Here is a 25670-nt window from a genome sequence, read left to right as displayed (position 1 = left end):
CCGAGGTCACGATAAAATATTTTACGCCATTATTTTGAAACGTTGAAATTTTACTTTTGAAAAAAAAAAAAGTGTTTTCCCAGTTTTGACACTTTTCGTTTTGAGAGTGTTTTTGAACAATTTTTGCACAAAAATTGGTTTTCACTGCCATTTTTAAAACATGTTGAAAATTTACCCAACAAAAAAAAAGGTGTTATTTCAGCATCAACACTTTTCGTTTTTAACATTGTTTTTGATGTTTTTTTGAGGTTTTTTGGCCAGAGTTCTCGTTTTGAGTTTATAGTTTTCGTTTCAAAGTTTACATTGTTTAAATACAATATATTCCTTCATCGGTAGAACCGTTATGTCTTTTTTTACACTTAGTGAAAAGACTTCCTCCTCTAGGTCTTTTTCATATGACCGTAGTTGCTTTGTGATTTCTAATTGGTTTTCATTTCCATTGATGAATGTGACCAACCATTTCATATTCAACTTCTGGCAAATCAATCAAGTTGTCAAAATTGTTTTCTCATGATGTTATGATTACATTTGATTCTTCTTGCAATACATCTTTAGGGATCAAGATTGAGTCCCTAATCATTCACTGGCCTTGTAAATCTTCGAAAAATTTGATGCTTTGAATAATGCATTGCTCCTATGATCATCAATACCTGAACACTCATATAGCATCTTGGAACACTTTTATCCATGCATACCAACCTCCCTTGACTTGCTTGATTCCCTTGCCTGCGGGAAGGACTTGTTGGGTCTTATGAAAATTGCTAAGAGTATTTATTTTGTTAATGAAGTTTAATAAATCATTTTCGATAAAAATTTTATCATGCTCCAAATACTTTTTTAAATATTCAATAAATGAAGATTTTTTTTTAGATAAATTTCTCAAATGAAAAGAAATACGCCACGCTTGCTCAATAATATATAGTCATTTATGTTCATTGTGAAATAGGATATGATACCACTTAACAACTATGTTTCTTTCTTAATATTTTTGGGGCGTTCTAGGTTTGGTTGATGTTATAGCTTCATATAACACCCACATTCTTTAATTCCTCATATTTATTATAAGTGTCATTAATTATGTTAATGATTCCCATAAGGGAAAGTAAATGTAAATGGGTCAAAAGTACCTGGAACAATCATAATGTGCATTTTTATTACATATATCTATAAATACTAAAGAAGAGAGTATAAAAATGGATCTTGATGCCTAATAGGGAAGCTTGCTTGAGGGAAAAGCTATAATGGGGGTTGAGGAAATTTCCTGGCTTATCTAATTTAAATGTATTAATTTTGTAATTTGGTATTGAACCTCCAACCTAACAACAGTAATGGGAAGGAATTGGAGTTGTACTAAGCTACTCAAGGGATATGGGTCATGTACCCATTTTGGATACTTCTAATTGACCATGCAGCATGAGGAGGGACCAAAAACCAAATTCTCATGCTAGCAACATGTGTGGGGTTGTGTGACCATAATGAAGAAGAGAGAATAATAGAGAAAGTGGTTGTGTGCAAGGTGATGTAGTGAACTTTGGGAGCTAAATCTTAACAACATGAGTATTTGTGAGAGTGATTATGAATAGAAGGAAACAAAAAATCCTTTTGAGTCACTATAGACCTATGTGGAGTGTCTGATTTAATCAATTTAAAAGAGGAAGTCAAGTATAAAATCCTTCAAATTGCATCAGAGTACCTTGAAGCACTAACAAACAAAGAAGAATCATTGAGTGGCTACTAAAGTAGTGAAGGTCTCCCTTTCTTATGTTGTGTAGTTGGTTTTGTTCATGCATTAAGGCACTGATAAATAAAGGAGAAGCACCGAGGGACTATTAGACTAATGAAGGGATCCCTTTGTGTGTTGTGTAGGTCATGGAGGCCATATTTTGTTGTGTTGATAGGCCTTGACTCAATAACTGAAGAGAAAAGATATTGATTCTTGTGAATGAAGGATGGTAGGCTTCATGTTCTCTACACTTATTTGAATTTTGTTAAAATATGGGTGAAGATTCCACTTAAGACATCAGATCTAGCTCTAGGTTGGCAATCTGTAAGAAATATTGCAAGGTATTCGTGCATACGGTTGGATGGAGAGTGGCTCTCCCTTATTTAGTTTGCAATAAGCTACTATAGCTCAAATAAGTGTATAAATTTTTTTCTGTTAATGAAATGATGTTGTTCAATATTTTATAATTAGTGTTGGGTTGTACTTTGATCTCAGGTATGAGCGAATGAATGTTGCATCTAGAAGAGAATGAATATAAATCCATGAATGCAATTTCTTCTTTTAAAATGAGTAAAGCTTGGAATATCAATGTCTTAGACTGACGACTTAGATGGAAAAGTATCCATAGAACATCTAAATTAATTTATTTTAGGAAACCGCTAATAAATGCATGAAGCTTATAAATATGCTATAAAATTAAATTGGGACTAATAGAGTCAATTAAATGAATGATGCTACATATTTTTTGGTATTTTCATGGAGCATAACACATGTTCCAATTGGGAAGCGTAAAGAGTATTTAAGTTGTCATAAAGTTGAAAACCCATTTAGGCTTCCATGAATCTGGGAATTATCCTTTGTATTTAACTCTATGGTGTCTAGTCATAGTTACTTTCATACGAGCACAAGAATGGAATATGGTTGTGTTATAGAACCATTTACCACTCTTGGTATTTTTTATGCTTGTTTTATGGCCTAGGGCAACCCCTCCTTCCAGATTTGGTCCAAATATATAAAAAACAACGTTTTATTCCATGTACGCTACTTTGCCCTAAGCTAAAAGTGTGTACACGTGGGTCAGTCAATACCCAACCCGCGTATATGTATTAAAACGCTTAAAAAAAAGTTCCTTAATTATGGGTGGAGTTCACGAGTTTTACCTATTGATTACCTCCTATTGCCCATGGCCCAACTATTTCCCCAACTAAAAAACTAATTGGGAGAAGTATAAATAGACTTCTATGGGAAGGCCTTAAGGAGGAGAAGAGATAGAGTTATTATATTGAGATTATCCCCGACTGAGTCTGATGAATCCTTGTGCCTCATGCACTTCCCCAAGCTTCAGGAAACCCTTATTTCCTTGATGATAGATATTCTCTCTTTTGTTTGAGATATCATGGTGTTGGTTATGGAAGAAGATTGTTGAAGGCTAGGATAGGACGAATTCGGAGGATGGTTCCACTTGGAGCTGGAAGAAGAAGACTCAGGTGAATTCTCTCCATGTTATTTATAGCTTATTGCAATAAAAGAAATGTTGTCTTGTTTTTGAAATTAACTATTTTTATGCATCAAATTATGTTTTAATTCATATATGAATGATGTTTTGATGTATGATAAATCATTTGTTTATATGATATAAAGTCAATTTCATGAATATGATTTACTTCTATACTGCTATATATGTTCGAATTGAATGATTTTTGGGTTTGAAGAACATTGGGAGTTGCAGAGGGTCTGAACCCTGCAGGACCTACTCGAACGAAGGAAATCTGGGTACAGTCGCTCTTACGTAGTTTGATTATATAAGAATTTTGCCTGAGTTGTATGAGTGTTTCTTGTTGTAGTTTGCTTCTGCTCTGTTGGGTTTCTAACCCAAAGCCCTAGGGTACTTATTCCTGAAACAGGTTGTAAATGTCCTTATACAGTTTGGATGATTTATTTTGTATTCTCTTTCACCCAAATAAAATCCAAATTATTAACTATATTGAAATGTCTTAATACCTATCCAAATAATGGGAAACGTTAACGCATAATATGGCTATGTTAAGGAATTAATAATTATCATGGTCATATGATTTCTCTATTTGTAATTACCATTCTAGGTTATGTGGAAGAAATAAAGTTACTTTTATGCATGCAAGACAAATTTAGAACCTAAAGTAGATAATTACACTTAAATTCACATTAATTATCTAATTGAAAGAATTTATTAATTTGATGTATTCCATGTGGAAAGATTTAAATGGAATTTATATCAAGTGTAAAGTTCGTAAATTACGCTCTCCTTTATTTGCTGGAAATCTTGAATTTTCCTTTATTTTTTTGGTGGATAAGAGTTATTGGTAAAAGAAGATTATATGTCTAAATTTAATTGCATGTTTTTACTGGGTAAGAATTGGTGAGGAGTTTATATTTATGAGATAAACTTGTAACTTCTGGAAATACTGAGTTATGAATCCCATTCACATAATTTTGTGTGTGTGTGTATTAATGTTTATATCCATGTGTGATGAGTCTTCCCGGTTTGAAAAATATCACTATGTGTAAAGCTTGCAGGAAAAATTCTAATTATGGGAAAATGGATTGTGTGGGGAATGGGTTGGAAAATATCCCATACAAGAATGAATATTGACTAAGTGTGGATTGTGCATTTTGGAGTGTATAGAACATTTGATTTAAATGACATGGAAGTGCAGAGGTATAATTGTTAAGTATAGGTGCTACAAGTAGGGGTGTGTGAAACCTTTAAGTGAATTTAAGTGATATGGAAGTGTGGAGGTAAAGCTTGTGTGGAGGCAAGGGTATGTTCCATTGCTCCACACAAGGTGGGGCCAAAAAGAAATATCTAAATATTTTATTTTATTTTATTTTTTGGGAAAAACTGTTTGACTATTTTGACTTGGATATAAATAGTAAATAATAAAGTTTATGGTGAGTGAAGCCCTAGAAGTGGGTAATAAATTATCATTTATCCTTGTTGGAATTTGTCTTAATTATTTAAAGTGTATATGTTGTAAAAATTAATTATAAGTTATGGGACTATAGGTAATAATTCTAGGATAAATATTTATGTAATAAATATAAATTCATAACTGAGGTTAATATACGTAAAAGTAATTTATGTGGGGATCGAGAAATGGCATGTCATATCTAGGTGGCCTTAGTTCTAGCAAGGCACACCCTTAATGGCATGTGGTACTGGTTTCCATGTCATCTACCATGTGCCAGTTGTATAGACATGTTGATCCGACACTAGTATAAAAATCTCCTAACGGAAATATCTTGATATACTCGACTCATAATGGGGCAAATTTTATATCTTCGAAAAGCCCTTGGTGTGTAGGAAACGATGGTGGATACAAAAATGAGTTTTAAGATGGTTGTAGGAAGAGGAATTTTTATAACCCCACTTCCTCAAGGTGACCTAGGTAGTTGGATTTGTATATCCCATAGCCTCAATCAGGTATTAATGGGTTGGACATGCCACACTTCAGGTGCTTAAATAACTAAAGGGTTCATAAATAGAGGAATAGGACTAAGAGATTCTTCTATCTCACCTATCTTTCTTTTTAGCCTCATAGTGTTTGCCTCTTTCTTAGTGACATAATGGTAAAGGGAATCCATGATAGTCACACGTATTTCCAAGAGTCCCATAGGTCCTACTCCTAAAATGTCAACTTTAGACTTCCATTTATTAGTGATTTTCTTATTTTTCATATCCTTCTCAAAGTGTAACTTCTTACTAGCCTTATCATAGTAGGAGTTGTTCATGGTCAATGAGTATTCTTCAAAAATGGTCAGCTCTTCAACTGATATATGAATCTCAACCATACATAATGCTAATTAATTAGGAAAAATAACAATATCTATATTGATATATGTGGGTCCTTCTAATTTGTGTGACCCTTTCTTGCTAGAACTAATTCTTTTATATTGTGTGACAATGTAAGGCTTTTCCATGTTGAATCGAAGGGGTGGTTCTTATCCATCACCTTCATCAGAATGTTGTTCCTTACTCTCTCCTTGGATTGTAATGCGGTTATATATTTTCTAATTTGAAGAGGAACTTTGATGAGCTTGTGGAGGAAAATAGGGTTGAGCATTAGTGGGGGTCTTCCCTCTTTGCTTAGTCCTTTCTTCATAGTTGGTACTTACTTCCATTGACATATCTCAACTAGTATTTTTGTATCCTTCTACTTTGATTTGTTAGCTTGATCTTCTCTGATTTCTTCTAAAATCGTCATGAACAAATTTCCATACCTTAGAGATGCCAAATGCGTTGAGAAAATGCCTTTTGTATCTAATATTTGGAAAATTTTACTTCAACCAAATTAAAATATTTCAATCGTTCAGAAAATTCTACAAGATGTTGAAAGTTCCTTACTGTGACATATCCCACAGTAAATTCTAGTGACATAAACTAATTTTTCTTTTTCTTTTCAAAAATGATTAACCAAGAATGATATTGTTTGTAAACTTCTACAACGAAGTAATTATCCCAAACAACATAGGAAACAACAACGGTTTTTCTTCATGCACTCTTTTTCCCCAAAGAAACTTTTGAGCTATTGAAGTTATTCTTTGGGGCTTGTGGCCTATTAGTATATGCCTAGTTTCTTTGAAAAAATTATCTTGAATAAGTAAAAAATGGAATGGATTCTTGTGTCTCTATAGAACACGGTACCAAAAATTTATCGATTCTATCTCGGGATTCATATTACTTTTGTGAGGTAAGCCATGGAAAACATTATAACAAATAATAACCATCACCAGGTAGGTCATCATAATAAATATTTGAGTCTTGTGAAAATTAACCAATTGAAATAAATATCATTATAAATAACCTCATTCAAGTTGAAGATAACATCCTTCCTTGAAGAGAAATACAATATATAAACATTTGACCTAAGTACATTAACAATTGACTCACACCCCATAACATGACTAGATAACTAGGAGAAATATCTATAGGGGTATTTCAATAAATAGATATCAATGTAAGAGATGTTGGATAGAAAATGTGTAGAATGAAGCATGAAATCTTCACTGATATGCATGTCTCTACCTTTAGAATCAAGAAAAGATTCATCCTCAAACAATTTAAGCTACATGTTTGATTTTAGAAACCTCAACATCTTTTTGAAAACATTTGGGGTTAATAAAACTAGGTTCTTCTTCAAATTGAGCTTGATATTCCCTATCTTTGGATCAAAATGATGAGCATGCCAATAAATGGTTTCTTTGAAGTTGAATACCTTTGGAACACATGCAGTGTTAGCTAAATTTTCACTCCAAATATTATTTCCTTGTTTCTCTTTTGGACCCAAATTCAAACACCATTGATACGCAAATAACCAATGAGATTTTTTACCTTAGCGTGCTAGTGATTTAGTTGTATCCCCACAAACAAGATCCCTCTTCCTTTTACTTGACACATTTCTTATTTTATCAACATAATTAGATATACATGACAGATTAATGAGGCCCCAGTGAAGTTCTTAGTTGTTTAAACCTTGAACTATGGTAGCATTTAGTAATATACCACTTCATCATGTACCACCTTCTTCAAGCCACATGAGAATAACAAAAAGAAGTAAACAACTTATGGAAAGCCTTTAAAAGGTGTACTGATGGATAACTCACAAAGTGAAATATCAACCCCCTTTTCACCTTACAAATCAAATTTTCTTAAATGAGCTTTCAATTAGCCATGAAAGAACCAAATCGTTGATTTTTACCAAGTATGGAGTCTAATAAAAGAATTCATTTTGATAAAGTATATGGTATGTTATGTGCATATACTTTACATGTGAGGAAGGTTGAATGTGTGGAGATTCAGATGAGTAGAGTAGTGAACATGCGGGGAAATAGATGTCTGGGAGTATGGGTGTGTGGAAGAATGACTATACGGGTCTTCCACACACATAGAAAATGATTGATTATGGAAGAGTGTGGAGGAGTAATGTGTGGATAGGAAAAATATGTAGAGTGTAAATATATGAAATATTTCTTCACACTACTTAAAAAATGGCTAAGTATGAAAATTTGAAGTAAGGATAAACAATAAATAGTGGTGATGACATGAATGGATCCACATTCAGATCCAAGTGTGGCATACTCACCCCCTATGGGTTGGTAAAAACCTAGAAGGATTTGAATCCATTGGGAATGTAGATAGAATCTTTCAACAAAATAAATGAGCTGACTAAAAAATAAAACACGCTAAATATGTAAAAAATATATTCTTCTATGGTACAAAGAGGACTTGGGAATTTTCAAGCAAAGAAATGCTTGAAACACTACCCATTGATAGGAAGATTTAACACTTGGTCATCCATTCCCTTCAAAATGTAGAGTTGGAACCTTTAATCTTATATTTAGATAAGGTTTGTTCCATAGAGCATCAAATATGCATTGAAGGCTTCTCTTTGGATTTGTTCCATAGAAAAAAGATTTGGAATTTGCAAAAAGATTTATTTGTATCTTCTTTTTTTAAATTCTTAGTCACTACTTCTTGCATCTTCTAGATATCCCTGAAAGTGTGTTCCCTTTGTTCTTCCAACTGAACCAATTGAGGAAACCTTTTTTGCATATGTGTGATCCCTTCTTCATATTTTACTTGAGTTCTCGTGGTTAATGAATTTATTTCTAGAGGTGCGGGAAGATTTGCATCTTTTCCATATACCAAATGAAATGAAGATTGACTTGTACTCCCCTTTGGTGTGATCCTATTAACACATAAGACATTGAACAACCTTTTGTGTCGATTCCTCTTATTCTTAAGCATTGCCTTTTTTAAAATTTGTATCAAAGTTTTCTTTGATGATTTAACCAAGTCATTTCCTTGTGGATAATAATTTTAAGATCGCCCCATCAGTGTTCTATATTTCCCTATATATATATATATATATATATATATATATATATATATATTGATCCATTATCTGTAATGAATTTGGTAGGAACACCAAATCTTGCAAGAATAGTTTCCTCCAAAAAAATGTATAGTATGCTTTATTTTAGCTTGTTTTAGTACCACTAATTCACGCCACTTCGTGAAGTAATCTATTATAGTTATGATATATGTGTGTTTATTGCTTGATCAATAACATCTAAAACCCATGGAGAAAAATAGCTCACAACTACAATAGCCTTTAGGATCATAGCAACCCTTTTTCTCTCCTTGAAAATTTTTGACAATGTATATACAATTTTACAAAGGAATAGTTATCTTTAAAAAGTTTGGCCTAATGGAATCCAACTCTAATAATTCTATAAGATGTTTTTACCAGAGAAAAAATTCTCACTGCTGTAGTTGTTGCAACACCCTCCAAAATTTCATCTTACACCCAATTTCAGAGCCTTCCTTGGTCTTTTACATTGTTGTTGCAAACACTAGAGCTCATTTCAATAGATTTCTTGCAGTTCTTTAGTTCCTTTTGCATGTTGGTTTAACTTTCATCTTTTGGCATGCTTGGCTATCGTACAATGTTTGTGAGCCTTTTCTGATGGTTTCAAAGGTTTTTCTTTCTATATATGAGTTGTCCCAACCTTGTAAACATTTGTCACATCCATACACAAAGTCTTGAACACTATCACATAATTGTTGTCATGATCGTCCTAAAGCCTAAACAATGTAAACTTTGAAATGGGAACTAACACTGTTACCCGTTTCGTAGAGATAGAAAAAATTGACTTGATTTTGAAAAGGGGTGATGCAGAACACACATGTTTTTTTTAGAGCATAATTTTTGGCACTTTAATTTTTTTTATGTACATTGTGCTTTAGAATGGTAGTGATTTTCATGCTGATTTAAAAAAGTGGTAATTCTGCATCAGACCCTTTTTTTAAAAGACCTATTTTTTTTACTTTAAATTTTCTAATGTATTAAATGTAAATAATTATTTTGTAAATTTAATAATTTTTGAAGTGGTCATTTTCTTCATATTTTCTTGTTTTTATTTTAATTTTAATTTTTTTGTAGTGAGGTTTTTATTGTTTTGCATTTTTAAATTAGAAGGTCGATATTTTGAATTTTTGATATTCTACATATTTATACATCCTTAATTAATTTTTCAATCCATGTGAAAAAATTGTTTCTCAAAATCAATATTTTTTAACAATAGACATAAAAATAACCATTTTTAACATAAATATAACTAAAAAAACTACATGTTTTTATAATTCTTTGCTAGAATTGACATGTCAAAATCACAATTTTTATACGAAAATTTTAACTAAAAATGGTTAAATAATAGTTTTTTTTTGAATTTCGTGTCAAAAAAATAATAATAATCACTTTTTTTTCAAAAAATAATGATTAACTTAAAAATTAATGCGAAAATCACATATTACAAATATTGAACGTATAACAGTATTAGTTCCCGTAATTGGAATTGAATAACCACCGCCCGACTGCCCATGGGGGTGACTATCCGATTCTCGGAATCGGATAGCCGCTGCCTGGCCACCCCCACGGGCAACCGAGTGGTGGCCATTTGATTCTAAGAATCAGATAGCCATCGCCCGGCCACCCCCACGGGTGGCAAGGCGGTGGCTATCCGATTCCGAGAATCGGATAGCCACCGCCCAGCCACCATTGTGGGTGGCCAAGCGATGGCTATTTGATTCTCAGAATCAAATATCCATCACCCAGCCACCCCCACAGGTGGCTGGGCGGTGGCTATCCGATTCCGAGAATCGAATAGCCACCCCCATAGGTGACCGAGTGATGGCTATTCGATTCCAAGAATTGGATAGCCACCTCCACGGGCATCCGAGCGATGGCTATTCGATTCCGAGAATCAGATAGCCACCCCCACAGGCAGTCGAGCGATGGCTATTTGATTCCGAGAATCAGATAACCACCCCCATCGGTGGTCAGGCGGTGGCTATCCGATTCTCGGAATCAGATAACCACCCCCTGACCGCCCTTGAGGTGGATATCCGATTCTGAGAATCAGATAACCACCACCCAGCCACCCCCATAGGCAGCTGAGTGGTGGCTATCCGATTCCGAGAATCGGATAGCCACCACCCAAGGGGGTGGCCAGGAAGTGGCTATTTGATTCTCGGAATCGAATAGCCACCGCCCGGCCGCCCGTGGGGGCGGTGACCGATAAAATTGTTCTTTTTTAAATAAAAAATAAAGTTTGTTAAATATGTTTATTATATATATATATATAGATATAGATATAGCTATAGATATAGATTATAAATGTTTTTTAAATTTTATATATATTTGTAAAATATATATATATTTTAAATGTTATTTTAAAAAATATCAAAAATATATTATCCTTTTTTAATTTTAACGTTTTTTTGAAAATAATGTTTAATTTGAAAATATGTATTTTTTTTTAAATTTTAATTGTTTTTTGGGTTTTTATTTTATTTTTAATTTCAGAATAATTTTTTTTTTTAGGGTTTTTTGAAAATGTTTTTAATCTTAATTTTTGTAGTTTTTAAATTTTTTTTGTTATTTTTCTTTTCTTTTTTTAATCTAGTTTGTTTTTAATTTTATTTTATTTTTTTAGTTTTTCATAATGCTTTTTTAAAATTTCCTATTTTACTTAATTTTATAGTTCTTTTTTTAATTTTTTTTTTTTTTCCAAATTTTTTTATGGTTTACCACATTAAAAAAAATATGTTATTTTTTTGAAAATATGTTTCTCTTATTATTTATTTCTTTAAATTTTTTAATTTGTTAATTTTGTTTTGTTTTTTTTAATATTTTGATAATTGATTTTTTTTAAATATATATTTTTATTTATGTTTTTGTATTTTTTTTTACTTTTTTTTTTCATTGTTTTTATTTTTAATTTTATGTTTTCATTAATTTTTTGAAATTTTAATGTTTTTTGGAGTCATAACAAAATCTTTTACACCATTATTTCAAAATGTTGAAAATTTACCCTTAAAAAAAAATGTGTTATTCGAGCATCAACATTTTTCATTTTGAGGATGTTTTTTGCACAATTTTGCACATAAAAATTTGGTTTTATTGGCATTTTTTTTAAATGTTGAAAATTAACCCTAAAAAAATCTATTTGTTCCATTATTAGCACTTTTCATTTTCAGGCTGGTTTTTGCACAATTTTTGCACAAAAAAATCATTCTCACTACCATTTTTAAAACATGCTAAAAAATGACCCTAAAAAAAACCATCGTTCTAGTATACACACTTTTCGTTTTTAGCACTATTTTTCATGTTTTTTAGAGGTTTTTTGGGCAGAGTTCTCATTTTGAGTTTATAGTTCCCATTTCAAAGTTTACATTGTACCTATCTTAAGTGTCACACTTGTCGTATCTTGTAATGAAACAGTCACATGAAGGGAAATGATTTGTTTACATGTTCTGATGATCTATGTTGTCATGTCGTGAAAGTATATTAAGTGTGTGATCCAGTCAAGGTTCATCACAGTTCATCACCCATCCCAAACCTAGCCATTTTCAGAAAATCTCCCCGACAAAGCAGCTTAGCTTCACCAGGCCCTGACTACATTGTGCGGTCTTAGCCCTCTAATTTGTGACCTTGCTACTTGGAACTACAAAATGCGCAATCGCTATCCTCCAGGACTGCTGCTCTGCACAATTTCTAAGCCTAGCTCCCAATCTTGACCCCCATAATTGTGCAATTGTGCCTCTAAGTCTTCCTTGAATTGCACACTTTGCATCTTCAACCCTCAATATTTTCCCTTTTCTAATGGAATTGCACAATGCGCAGAATCTCAACCTCCCTTGGCATCCAAAACTGTGCAAATGCTTCTTTGAGTGTCCCTTCCCTCAGTTGGACCCCATTGCCTTGATAAACTGTGTAGTTCTACCCTTCAAGCCTCGCTGAGCTACGTATTGCATAGTCTCAGAGCCCAAGCTCTCCCCATTACTTCTATAATTGTGCAATGCACAGTCGCTGGGTCCCTTTTCCCAACCTGTGACTTGTCCCGGGCTTAGTTCATGGATAAGAATGCATCATCTTATACCAGGGGTTTTTCGAATTGATGTTATCCCGTTTTGAGTGAATTGCAGGAATAGGTACACTATCAAGTCATGGTGAGATGATGAAGAAGGAAACAAAGGAGGGAAACATTCCTAAAGATTCTCTTGTAGATGAACTCACAAGTGGATCAATCAAGAGGAAGTAAAGGGACACAAGTTTGCAACTACCACCCAAGACTAAAGGTCATTGAAGACTTTGCATCACCAAGCCATGTGAAGGTGAAGAGAAAGCATATCCAAGAAGATGTCCAACACTCAGTAGCAGCAGTGACTTGACATTGCCACATCACCAAGAAATCCATGTCAGCAATGTCATGTCATGTCATGTCATGAGTAGTCATATGCCACATCATTATTGTGGACCATGTATATTGTATTCAAATGTATTGTACAGTGGAAGTCCAAAGGACAAACATGAATATTGAGAGTCATGTAAGTTGAAAATTCATAAGAAGTTGAACAATCATGAGGGTAGTCAAAGAGTCACAAAGGGGAAGCATCATCCCTTGGTTATATATACCCCCTCATTGTATGAGCAAGGGACTTTTCACCTTGGCTCCTCCCACAAGGCATTAGAGAGATCAGCTAGTTCTTTGAGGATCAAGGAATGGCTCTAATGCCCCACTATTGCAACTAGTGATGTACATTGTAAACTTGTGTCTTGAAATTTTTTCTTAATAACATAAGCCTTTAAGGTCCTCATGTTCTTCATGCATGGACTATGAATGTTTGTAAGACTATTTTGTGGAAGTTTGTATTTCATGTTTGCATTCACATGTACTAAGATAATTGAACTATTTCGGTTATTTTAGTACTCATCTTATTCATAATGTGTTGTAATGGTTGTTATTATTGTCCCATCCTTGTGGACTATTCCACGGGATATTAGAAAGATATTTCCATGTTTGTTGGTTATAACGACCATCACATCCACTATGGACTATTCCATTGGATGTTAGACAGGTCCTTCTGGTTCATATGTGTCTCTTCCTAGGTGGTACTATTACCTCTCACTTATAAGAGGCTCACTTTTCTCCCCTCTTTAACCTTAACACAGTTGCAACTGCACACTCACCAAGCACACCTCCCTTTCTTTTTGAAGAAACCTTTGCATCCCTCTCTCATGCTAACAACTAGAGCCAAGGAAACGCTTTAAGGATTTGGCAATCAGGCCTTTATACTAGATGGGACTCCTACAAAAAATGGTGTGAGGTCTGATTAGGACTTCATACCGAGGAGATCCCCTGAATGTTGGTGGGTCCAACACCGTCAACATTTTTGGCGCTAGAAGGAGGGAAGCCAGTATTTTATGGCTGATAAACCCATAGACCCCATAATTATGTCTTTTGGTCAAGGTATCAATGGTCATTCCACCTTCCCTACTCATTCTTCTAAAGTTTGTGACTCTCCTCATCCCATGCCTGAATGTGAAATTTCATATGATCAACTTCGGGTCATTCGCCCTATAACCCGTCAATTTTCAAAAGTTGTTGGATTGATTATGGGAGTAATCAGTCTTCCATATTCTCCAAAGAAGAACTAGAAAAACTCCACAGGGATAGTAGTTTCGACTCTTGAAGGCATGGTTCTTTCCACTTGGTGAGCACCAGTATTGCAGCAATAATGCTGCAACTCCTGGGCTGCCTACTTTACTCTTATCAACCTGGTAGTTTGTAACAAACTTGGAAGCAACGGTGTTGTATGCACAAGTACTAGTTCTTACTACAGGTTGTCACTTGATCAGCTGGCGCAAGATCACTAGGAGCTCAAGCAAACTTCTATGGATTCCAGAAGAAGCTTTATATGTGATGGAAAGAAAAAGAGATTACTCTACTGATGCTATTGTACTTGTAGAAAGGAAGACTGAAATGTAAAGCAAACCAAGGAAATCATAGTTAACCACTAATCCTACTTTTGTAGAAAACACTATGAAAACCATGAAAAGAATGCCATTATCTACTCAAGGAAGTAAACAACATCTACCTAAGCTATTTCTAAAAGTAAATGAGAAAAAAAACATCTTTTTGGATTTTTATGTATTTTTCTGTGAATTTTTTATGCATGTAATTTATTTATTTGTGGATGTCGCAACGAATAGGTGGTGATGGAAGGTGGTTTTGGGACTTGAGAGGATGTAAGATGGTGTGGATGTGTCCTAGGAGGTCTCAAGTGGCCTTCTAGAGGCTTTTACCACACTCGGCCTTCAAAAGAAATCCTACAGGAAAATCTATAGGAGGACACAGGAAATCTACAGGAGGAAAAACAACGTCTACAGGAGGTCTACAGGAGGAGGCCGAGAGAATTTTTCACTATTTTTAAGGTGTGAGAATGGGTGGAGAAGGTATATGAATGTTGGAATGAAGTGTTAGGGCACTAGGGTCTACCAAGAATCATTAGGAGAGAGAAAGATGGTTGGATTTGCTCAAGGAGAGAGAGAAAAGTCTATGGAAAATGCAAGAAACTAAGGCAAAATTGAGGGGAGACTTGGGCGACCTGTAGGGCATGGATTAGATGGAGGATGGAGTGGTTGATAGGCTAGACTACTGCTAGAAGATATCTGTTGCATAAACAACTGACAGTCAACCAATGAGATTAAGCAAGCAAGGAAATAAGTGCATCTAAAAAAACAGAGTTTTTGCATCAAAGTAAACTATGATCTATGGAAGAAAATGCTGATAACCATTGCATGAAAGAAAAGCATGAAAGAAGACTGTTGAAAATAAGGAAATGAGTATGATGAAGAAGTTTTGAAGCAAAGCAAACTAAACTATGAACCAATTAGAAAGCTGCAAACACTAGAAGTCCTATGAAGGAGGAAAATCTGTGTTCTTGGGGCAGAAAGAGTGTCTTTGCCTCAGATCATTATCCTAAAGGGAGGAAGAGTGGCCAAGGCACTACTACTAGCCTTTTAGATCTTTTCTTTATCACTGCTTAACCTGCTATTGAAAACACAAATGAAAGCAAACTACTGAACCATCAAAAGAAACCTATTTTTAACCATGAAATAAATATACCTAACAACAACCTAATCTAAAAACTGAAATGAAACATAAAAATACAAGAAAGGAGGAGATTGGTTGCTTGGATTGGGCCCTAACCCAAGAGCTTCAGCCCTCTGAGGTAACTCAGTGCTAGCTCAAAAATGATTCTATCTTTCTTCTCAAAACAATAACAAGATTACATGAAATGTTAAGATAATAAGATCGAAGTTGAACAGAGTTACATAAGCAATATTGCAGCAAAAATTTGACCAAAAATCTGACCCTAGTGACACCCTAGGCCTCTCTACTTATACAAATGAAACTCCCAATGGCTTCCTCAAAATCAGGGAGGCTTGGCTCCCAGAACTCGAGATAAACATCAGTTATCCTCCACTTGCTCGGCTTCCTGCTAATGCATGACTTGGTTGCCTGTACTTTGAGCTGAATGAAGGGGAATTCGAAGTGGGGAGTAATAAATAAGGTGGATTCCCTCCCATAATTCCTCTCCTTTGTCCACTTCAAGTTATTACTACCATTTGTCCACTGTATCCTTGAATTTGACCACAAAAATCATCAATAATCTGCATTAAACACATATTAGACCTCATGGCATCATAACTAACTCAATTTACTCCATAAGCATAAATATAATCAGAAAATCATGTAATAAGCTAAGAGAATGGTTGATTTGACTAGGTTAGGAGGTAAAATGAGCCCATATAATTACCCATTTATGAGGCTCATCATCACCCCCCTATTGAAAGTGTTGCTCATCCTCTAAGCAACTTAGTCCACCTCCTCATATTTTATGGCCCTGCTGGCCTCCCTAGCATCCCATGCTTTTGATGTGGTCTCCTCTTCCTTTTCATAGAATCCTTCCTTCCTATCTACCTATTCCCACTACTGTTGCTCTTCTTCTTCTTTTCTGTGTTTTAGCATTCCTAGCAGTAGTGGGGAACTCAATTTGAGGCCAATCCAATTGACCTTCAACCTTTGCATGGAGCACTTATACATGGGCACTCTCCTTAATGCCTCCCTCATCCTCATTGTGGAATGATATTCCCTGATCTACAGATTGTGTGGTAAGGTATTCCATCTCCTCATACAGGCATGTACACAGTGATCCCCAAGTAATCTTTCCATATCGTCAAAATGTGCAATGGCTTGTGTTTGGTCACTGATATATCTAGGTACAATCTGAGGATTATGTGTAAGTAGTTTATGTGTGTTAATGAGGGCCATGGGGTCTTATGGCTTAGCTCTGATCATTAATGGCTCATTCTACTCCTTTATCATCAACCTTCTTATTTCTGTTGCCCTTAACTCTTCATGGTTCATCCATGAGGCCATGTTCATTAGTTGCAGGTCCCCTAGCCTAGCATTGGGGTCCCACACATTCATGTTTGTGAGGGCCATGTTATGGAGATAGAATTCTGTCATCTTTGCCTTATCTTCTGATGTGCTTTGGTCACACAAGTCTATAAACTGCCTGTAATCTTGGAAAGGCATGGTGCCTCTTTGTGCCAAAGTCTTTATCTGAAATTGCAACCATTGGTCCTTGAGATACAGGCCATAGGATTTTGCTAGTTTCCTACATTGCAATGCCTCTATGGACCAGCTGGCCATGCATGCCAGTTGGGTCTCTTTCTCTTGAAACTGCCTCCTTAGCAATTTATTTTCTGTTTCAAGTTGGATCCTTGCAACTACTTCTCTGTGTCTGATAACACTTAACTCTCTGCCCATTTCTTTGAGTTTATTCTCCATATGGCCAATATCCTCAACCCCTTTTGATTTGGCTATTTGCATCCACCTATGGGTCCTTATTCTTTCTTTCTCCAATTCAAAGAATAGTGGAATTGCAAATTTTTGTGGAATGATTCTTCCTTCCTCAAGAAGATTGTAGTAAGAGCCAAGACTAGGATAGGGATCAGGTTTTTGTGCCTCTGTTGCTTCCTCCTTTACCTGTGGTTGTCCTTCTACTCTTTTTTCAAGCTTTTTGATCTCCTATAGTTTTGATAGGGTCTCCTGTAGAACAGTCTGTGCCTCCTGTAGAACTGTTTTTGAGTCCTGTAGTTCTACTTTTTCTTTCCATGTGGGAGATCTAGGAGTCCCCCTTTCATAAGTGATAGGTGCCTTGGAAGGGGATTCTTTTCCTTCGGCAGAGGATAAATCTTCAATAACAATTAGCACTTTAGAAGAAGGTTGGGGGTTTCCCTGTTTTGATCCTTGTGCTCTTCCTAGCCCTGAAATACATTGAGGTCTTCCTCTTCCTCTTTTGTTTTGGCTTAATTGGTGTGTTGAGGGTAGTGAGAGCAGCTGTTGCCTCTATTTCTAGGGTCTCAGGAGATACTTCTGTCTTTTCTACCCCTTTTCCTCCTTCTGTCTCTGTTTGCTCTGTTTTCTCCTTCTCTCTTTTGTTTTCTTTCTTCTTCCCTTCTTGTTCCTCTAAATCACCAATTTCTTCTCCTTCTCCCCCTTGCTACTTTTCCTCCTCACTACTAGTAGAGCTAATATCATAGGTCAGCGCCTTTATGTCATCTTCAACAGTCATGTTTCGGAAAATTTCCCATGCTATAGGGATTGTAAATGTATGGAGGGCTTCTTCCACTAAAATTTTGATTAACCCATGGTGAGCTAGCTGGTATGGATTTCATGCTTTTACTTTAGTACTAGAGTCAATGAGGGACTACAGGAGGAAGTAAGGGATGTTGAGCTTCTGAGGGGTTGGAGTGTCCATGCCATACCTTAATTCATGCATGATTCTAAAGTGGTAACCATAAAAAATGCTATACCTCCCCTCACAGGAAATATACTTTATTATTTGATAGCTAACCTCATCCCAAGGGTATGGTATGCTAGCTCTTCTTATGCCATTCTTATCTTTTATAGGGGTTTCATTGTTTTAGAAGAAGCTTTTCTTGGTAGCCTAGCCAATTGGTTTTTCATCCTTACTCCAAGGTAACCCAAGAGGAAGGGTGATGACCCTACTGATAAATTCAGGGGTTATCTCCATGGAAAGGCCCCTAAAGGTGAAAATGGAATGTGTTCTGGAGTGAGGTACCAAAGAGTGGAAAAATTCCTGAGCAATTTCCTCATCAAACACTCGGAATTTCTCAAAAAAGTTCATCCAATTGGCTCTTGTGAATATGTCCATTACTTGGGGGTGTGCATGGAGCCTGGAGGAATTGGTGGGCTCCTTCCTCATAAAACCTCCTGTCATTTTGCCTATGCTTCCTTGGAAAACCAACTATGGAAATGGAGAGAACAATTTCTGAATAAAACAAAGGGACAAATAGGCTATGTTTTTTTTTTTTTTTAAGAAATAAGCAACAATTCTTTTTATCAATTTCCTCCACCCAAAAGTTCTATTTTCTCTTAAAAACTAAACCACTTCTTGCATATTTTGATATTCAATGGAGGTATGCCAAGAGCCTACCTCTTCAGCCCGAGAATTGTGCTAAAAACTGTGTTTTCCCTCTCCAAAACAACTTACTAGCCCTCTTGTAGAACACTACTAGCCCTCCTGTAGGATTCCTGTAGGTTCTCTTGTAGAACCTGTAAGTGATCCTATAGAACACTAAGAGCAGGGATATGGGAGAGATCAGTGGAGAATGACAGGTACAAGGCTTGTGGGGCCACGAGAAGGTAGCAGGAGTGGAGTTTCGAGGAGAGAATGAAGGAGAAAGGTGGTGAGAGTGCTTCGGCGAGGAGTACTTATTGCTTTTTATGGATATTTCTGGTGATGGAGGGTGAGCTGGCCAAGTGTACGTTGGCCCCATTTGGACCATTGGTCCCCACCTGCCTTGTCATCATTTCCCTTTCCTTGTAATCATCTCTCATGATTGCATCGAAGTTTCCATCGCCTCCACTACCTGTCCTTGACATCCCTCTTGAGTTTGACTAAGTGCACGTGTGGTGACATCTTCAGATGAGTGAAGTCAACTGGATGAAGGTGGCCAAGTTAACTGGTCACCTCAACCCCAACCAGCCTCAAACATCTCGTTTTTTTTTGCATGCTTTCTAATTATACCAATGCAAACAGAGGAGCGGGTTAGTTACTTACCTGAGATCCGAATGCGTTTGTTGTGAGGTGATATGGCCTTTCCTTCTACTGCATGCCTTTATTTCTTTTGATGCATGCTTGTCTTCTTGCTGAGATATGGTTGTGTTGTGTGCAGGTTCCTTTCTGGTTGGATTTGATCTTCAGGTGTCTGCTTCAACCTTCATATTTGCACCCTCATGCTGCTGATGATAGATTTTAATGGGATCAGCTGCTACAGGAATTCCTACAGGAGCTCTTATAGTTACTTCTCCCTTTGAAATTTTAGCTTTTTCTGTGCTTGGAGATGTGAGAATGATGCCACAAATGTGAATAGAAATGGATAGGAAAAGGGTAGGCTTCAAATGAGGTGGATGGTGCGGTTCCCTTTCTTATTTTTTTGTTTTTTCCTTTTTCTAAAAAACTATTTTTTCTGTGTTTTTTTTCTTTGGAAGGAAGAAGAATGATGCTTGGGATGTGATGCAGGTCTAGAAATGATGGAAAAGAGGTTTGAATCTTGCAGGAGGATTTATAAATATTTTATGAAGCTTCCCTGTTCCTCAAACTGCCTTTAAAATCCATTTCTGGCTCTCTGTAATTTCTACAGGAGCCTCCTGTAGAAAACACAGGGCCTCCTGTAGAAAACACAATTTTTGAAAAAGAAGCACAGTGAGGTGAAAAGAATGTCAGGAATGATGGAGAAAGGTGAGGGAAGATAGGATAGGTGCTGGTATTGGTTTCAGAGCTCCCTTGGCACCTGCTACGGCTTGCTGTAGTCCTCCTGCAAACCTGAAATACAACTAGAAATTCATTTTTCTTTTTTCTTCTCTCTTTTTTTTTTTTGAAAACAACCAGGGCGCCTCAGGGAGGTTTTCACCCTACTTTCCTGCCCTGGGCGCCTCCAAGGGAGGTTTTCACCCAGGGATCTTATTTTCTTTCTTCTCTTTTTTTTTTTTGGACACCACCGGGCCGCCTCCAGAGAGGTTTTCAACCCAATGATGGGACTCAAGCGCCTCATGGAGGTTTTCACTTGAGTCCTTATTATTTTTTGTTTTTTCTCTTTTTCTTTAGTGAGTGGGTGAAGTGGAGGCTAAGACATGCTCCACTACCATCACTGACTTATTCAATCCTTCAATGAACTCTCGCTTGGAGAGGGGTTTCTTGTAGACTTTCAACCGGTGTCCATTGACAAGCATGGGGATGGCTTCATCATCAATGGTTCTAATCAGAACTGAACCATTTTCATTGCATTTCTCCACAGTGTAGGGTCCTAGCCATCTTGTCCTCAGCTTTCCCTTGAAATATTTATATATTGAATCATAGAGTAGTGCCTAATCTCCCCCTTGAAATTGATTCTCTTTGATGTTTTTTTCATGCCATATCTTCCTCTGAAGCTAGACTACCTCTGTATGGAGAAGGGCCTGCAATCTTTGTTCATCCAATCTGTTTAGTCAATTTAGTGTTATCTAAATTGCTAGTATTTATTGTCAACCCGGGGCTCGTAAGCTGATGAAGTGAAGGTGTACTATATGTACTTAAGTATCCTCTTAGAGTTTTTCTTATCGTTGGGGGGTGTTGTTGCGGTTTAATTATGTTCCTAGATGGAATGAGAATTTATACACAAGTGAGTGATGGTGTGTGTGTAGAGTGAATTCTAAATGAGTGGAAGTGTGTGTTGAGTGATTTCTAACTATTTGCTTGAAAGGAAATGCTTGGAATGAATTAATGAAATTGAAATGACTTGAAATAAACTTGAAAGCAAATGACCACTACCAATGGCACTAGACACCGTTCAAGTTGTTGCCAAATAAAGGAAAAAGAATCACTTTTAGAACCCAAGAATGAAAGATGATCTCTTTCTAACTCAATGCCTCAAAGCACATGTACTGTGTAAAGCACGGAAAGAAAGTAGCTTAAGTGGAATTATAAAAGTGAGAAAAATATGCTTGAAAGACTAATGATAATAATTTGCTATTCCTAATACTCTACTTCAGCCATATGTACTATGGGAAGCATGATTAGAAAGTAGTGAGGAAATAGTCTAGGAAACACTTTAAAATCAAAACTTTTACTTTAAAGACTAGTGGTAATGATTTACTCTTTCTAACTCAATACTTCAAAACACATGTACTGTGTAAAGTAAGGAAAGAAAGTAGTTTAAAAACAGTCCAAAAAGTACCCAAACAAGCTGCAAGTTAGTAATATTTTGATCTTGAAAGATGTTAGCTTATGATGAAGATCATGCATATATGTAAACAGCTCTTTGAGAAATAAATTTAAAAACTAGCTATAAAGGCAAAAACAACACTTGAATTGTCAACTTAAAATACCATCAGCTGCAAAGCAAACACAACACATATAAAAATAAATCCCGGGCAAAAAGGAACCTGCAAAAGATAACACTGATCAGCTGAAAATAAAAGAAGACAAGTAAACAAAACTATACATTTTCAAGAAAGCAAATAAGGAAATGATAAAATGCTGCACAAGAAATACTCTACAAAAGGCTGAGATGGGCAGGGGCCCTCTGTCCATTCAACCATAAAAGACTTCAAATAGCTGGAAACTTCAAAACAGTGCTTGTATTTATTACTCCATTTGCAACAGGTCACAAAATAGAGTGCTGAAAAAAAACAGAGTTTACAACCGCTCCTTAATTCAACACAGTACAGCAAAATATTACCAATCAAAAAGTCTTTTGAGCGTACGCAGACGCATCAATTTATAGGCTTTTCTAACCTATCTACGTGTACAACTAGTTAACAGAAAAACGAAAGACAGTCATGCGTATTAAAGGTCTGTTTTGACACATCACGGTTGCATAACGAGTTTGATGGTTCCTGTCATCATGGATCATAAATCCTGGTTGGATTGTGTTCCCTATCGCCTTCAGAACTTGGACAAATCGCCATTGGAGATGCCGTGACCGAACAGCCTTCAAACACCGTTGAACCACTTTGAGTTGACCGTGGTTAAACCTGCTTTGACCATGGCTGAAGGTGACGTGTATGGTTGAAACAATAGGATAGGAACTTCGACCATGATGATATCTAGGTGCCCATGTGGCCCGTCTAGCAATCTGACACGTGGATCATAGTGTTTAACAAAATGGCTGCAGGATCTCCAGATAGCTGCGGGATCATCAGATAGCTGCGGGATCCTGTAAGTATGTCAAAAAAACTAAACAAATAATCATCCATTAGCAAACTTGCTTGATCATGCTTATTGACACTGAATGTAATGATCTGAGAGGTTTTATGGTGGAAATGAGGCAAAAGTGCAGGAAAGATAAGGAAAAGTGAAGGAAAATGGTAGACAAATGGGTGTAAAATAGAGGTTCTACATACTCCCACTCCGAGGGTATTGCATGTCCTCATGCAATGAAAACACAATTCAGTCCATCTGCTGGGATGCCTCAGCTAGGACATCCAACCTCCTTCTCTTCCTTTGTGTAGAAACATTAACCTTTGGCCTCTTGAACATACATCTGAATTTCAAATTAATTAAGGCTTTGTTTAGCCTTCTGCATCTCTTCTTGAGTCTGTTATGTTTCTTCTGCCACATGCTCATGTGAAGATAGGTATTATCTTGGATTGCCTTGGCAATATCAGCTTGCTGCTTCATTTCTTCATTTCTCTGTTTAATGTGACGGTTCAACACTTCAAGCTCATAGATTTCCTGTTTAAGTGAATCTATTTGCTTCTCATAAGACAGAACATTACTTGGCCCAGCAGTTCTTTGCTCCAATGTCTCATAATAATTGTATACCTCCTGTTGAATTGGATCAATACTTGGTGATTTTCTTGGGCTACATTCTTGTTCAATTTCAGTTTCCATCTCTGGCTGGAATAGGCTGTCTTCTCTTGGAGGAGTGGCTGCCTCACGTGATGATGGACTATCCTCAAGATTTACTTGTGTAGCACTCTTCTCAGGTGTGCTAAGGTCAACAAAGAGTGTCCTCATGGCTTTTGTTTTACCTTGCAACCTACTACTCCTTCTCAGAATGACATCACTTTGCATTTCTTTTTGTGCTTTCTCCTTTGGTTCTTGAACTTTTACTTCTTTGGAGTGGGCAGTTTTCTCAAGAAGTTTGGTTATCCTCTGTGCTAAAGGCTGGTTATCCTCTTCTTCACCACTAGAATGCTCTGTGGTCTGGTAAGTTTCTTGCACTATGGATTTCCCCTTATCTTGTTTTTGTTTCTTTTTGTCCTCTCTTTTCTTTTTGGCAGTTTCCTTAGCAAGTTCAGCGAGGGTTTCCGAGATGACCTCTTGAGCACTGTCTTCAGTGGGTTCAATCTCAGGTTCAGGATGATGGACTTCTATTTCTTCTACAGTTTGTCCTTCAAAGACATCAGTCTCAGAGATACTTTCCCTTCTCTTCTTTCTGCTCTTTCTAGGTATAGAAGACTCTCCAGGCTCTGCAAAATGATTCCTTACAAGGAATTTTTCCCATGTGTCTCGTTTTTCTTTTAACTGTTCTTCTATCAATAACTTTACAAGACCATGGTGACAGAGGTAAGCTTCTACATTTCGTGGATTTCGTTGAGCCATGGAACACATTTTCCTAAGGCTTTGAAATAGGAAATAAGGAAGGTTTATATCATGCTCTCCTTGGAACTGAATCATAATTTTACCATGGTAGACATACATCACTCCAAATCTTCCTTCACAGGTGAAAAACTTTTGTACTAACAGCAATAAAGTTTTCCATTCATCTTTAACATGTGAAATTGGAATGCCTTTGGTAAAAACACTTGTGTCCATACCTGGATTTTTGAGAATCCTCTTCCATTGCTGATCTTGGACTGCCCGGTTTTTGAACCATCGTTCACCGGTCTGGGGTAGAGAAGTAGCCTTTGCTACACTTCCTTCGCTGACTGTGATTGTTACATCTCCCACCTCTGCCTGGCTTTTCTTATCCTTAAACGATCTAGCAAAAGCTTTGGTTACTTCCTTATGATAGCCCTTAAATTTTCTGATACATTGTAACCAATTAGCTCTTTGTAGTGCCTCCTCGACCTGAGGATATGCCTCCAAAAAATTCTCACCTTCCGGTTCAGCCCTCAGAAGCTTTCCCATTGACCCCTTGGTTCTGTTTATATACAAATCTGATGGTGACCGTACACAGTAACTTCGGGACTTCACACAGTAACTTTTTGACTTTACACAGTCACTTCTTGTGAAACAGAGGATATACGGTGCGAAAACGACTTTAGATACCGGGAATTTACGGATGGAATTGAGAGTTGAGCGGTGGAGTTAGCGTGGATATGGTAGAAATAGTGACTGACAGTCGCAATACGACTGTATCTCAGGTTTACGGCTGTATGGCAGAGGAGAAAAAAAAACAGAGGATGGTAACCGTAGATAATGAAACACGGTAGATGATGGTAAGGAATGATAAACATGGAGGGTTTTGAAATTATGGACGGAACGGCTACCTTCTTCGTTTTCTGATTATGGAGTGACACATGGCTTATGAAACGAGAGCAGAGAGACGTAGTGCGTTAGGTTACGTCATTAGGGTACAGGCCCTTAATGACGCACCACCGTAACAGCCATATGTAATTTGAAAACCTGTAGTGATTATGAACTGGTAGACGTGGAGGATTCGGAGATTTGTAGTTGCATGGGAGAAAGGAGAGTGGGTCATCATTACATTAAGTGGCCAATAAAACATAATCCAAGAAAAGTCGCATAATGAAATAACCATAAGTCTAGGTTTTTGAGCATACCTTGAATCATATTTTATTTGGCTTCTGATGATTTATTAACCTTTGTAAACATTTATTGCTAGCATATGATCTTTCTCCTGGTCTTTGATACTTCTGAGCTGTAAACGTTTTCTTCAGACACACTGTGTTTTTTTTTTTGTGTGCAGGTACAGAAGGCTGCAGGAAAGCTAATCAGCTGCAGGATTGTAGTGAA

The sequence above is a fragment of the Pinus tabuliformis genome, chromosome 9 (assembly GCF_031772625.1).
Source record: "Pinus tabuliformis cultivar Carrire ecotype Pingquan chromosome 9, CPIR1, whole genome shotgun sequence".
NCBI classification, from domain to species: domain Eukaryota; kingdom Viridiplantae; phylum Streptophyta; class Pinopsida; order Pinales; family Pinaceae; genus Pinus; species Pinus tabuliformis.
This window is presented reverse-complemented; position numbering follows the sequence as displayed.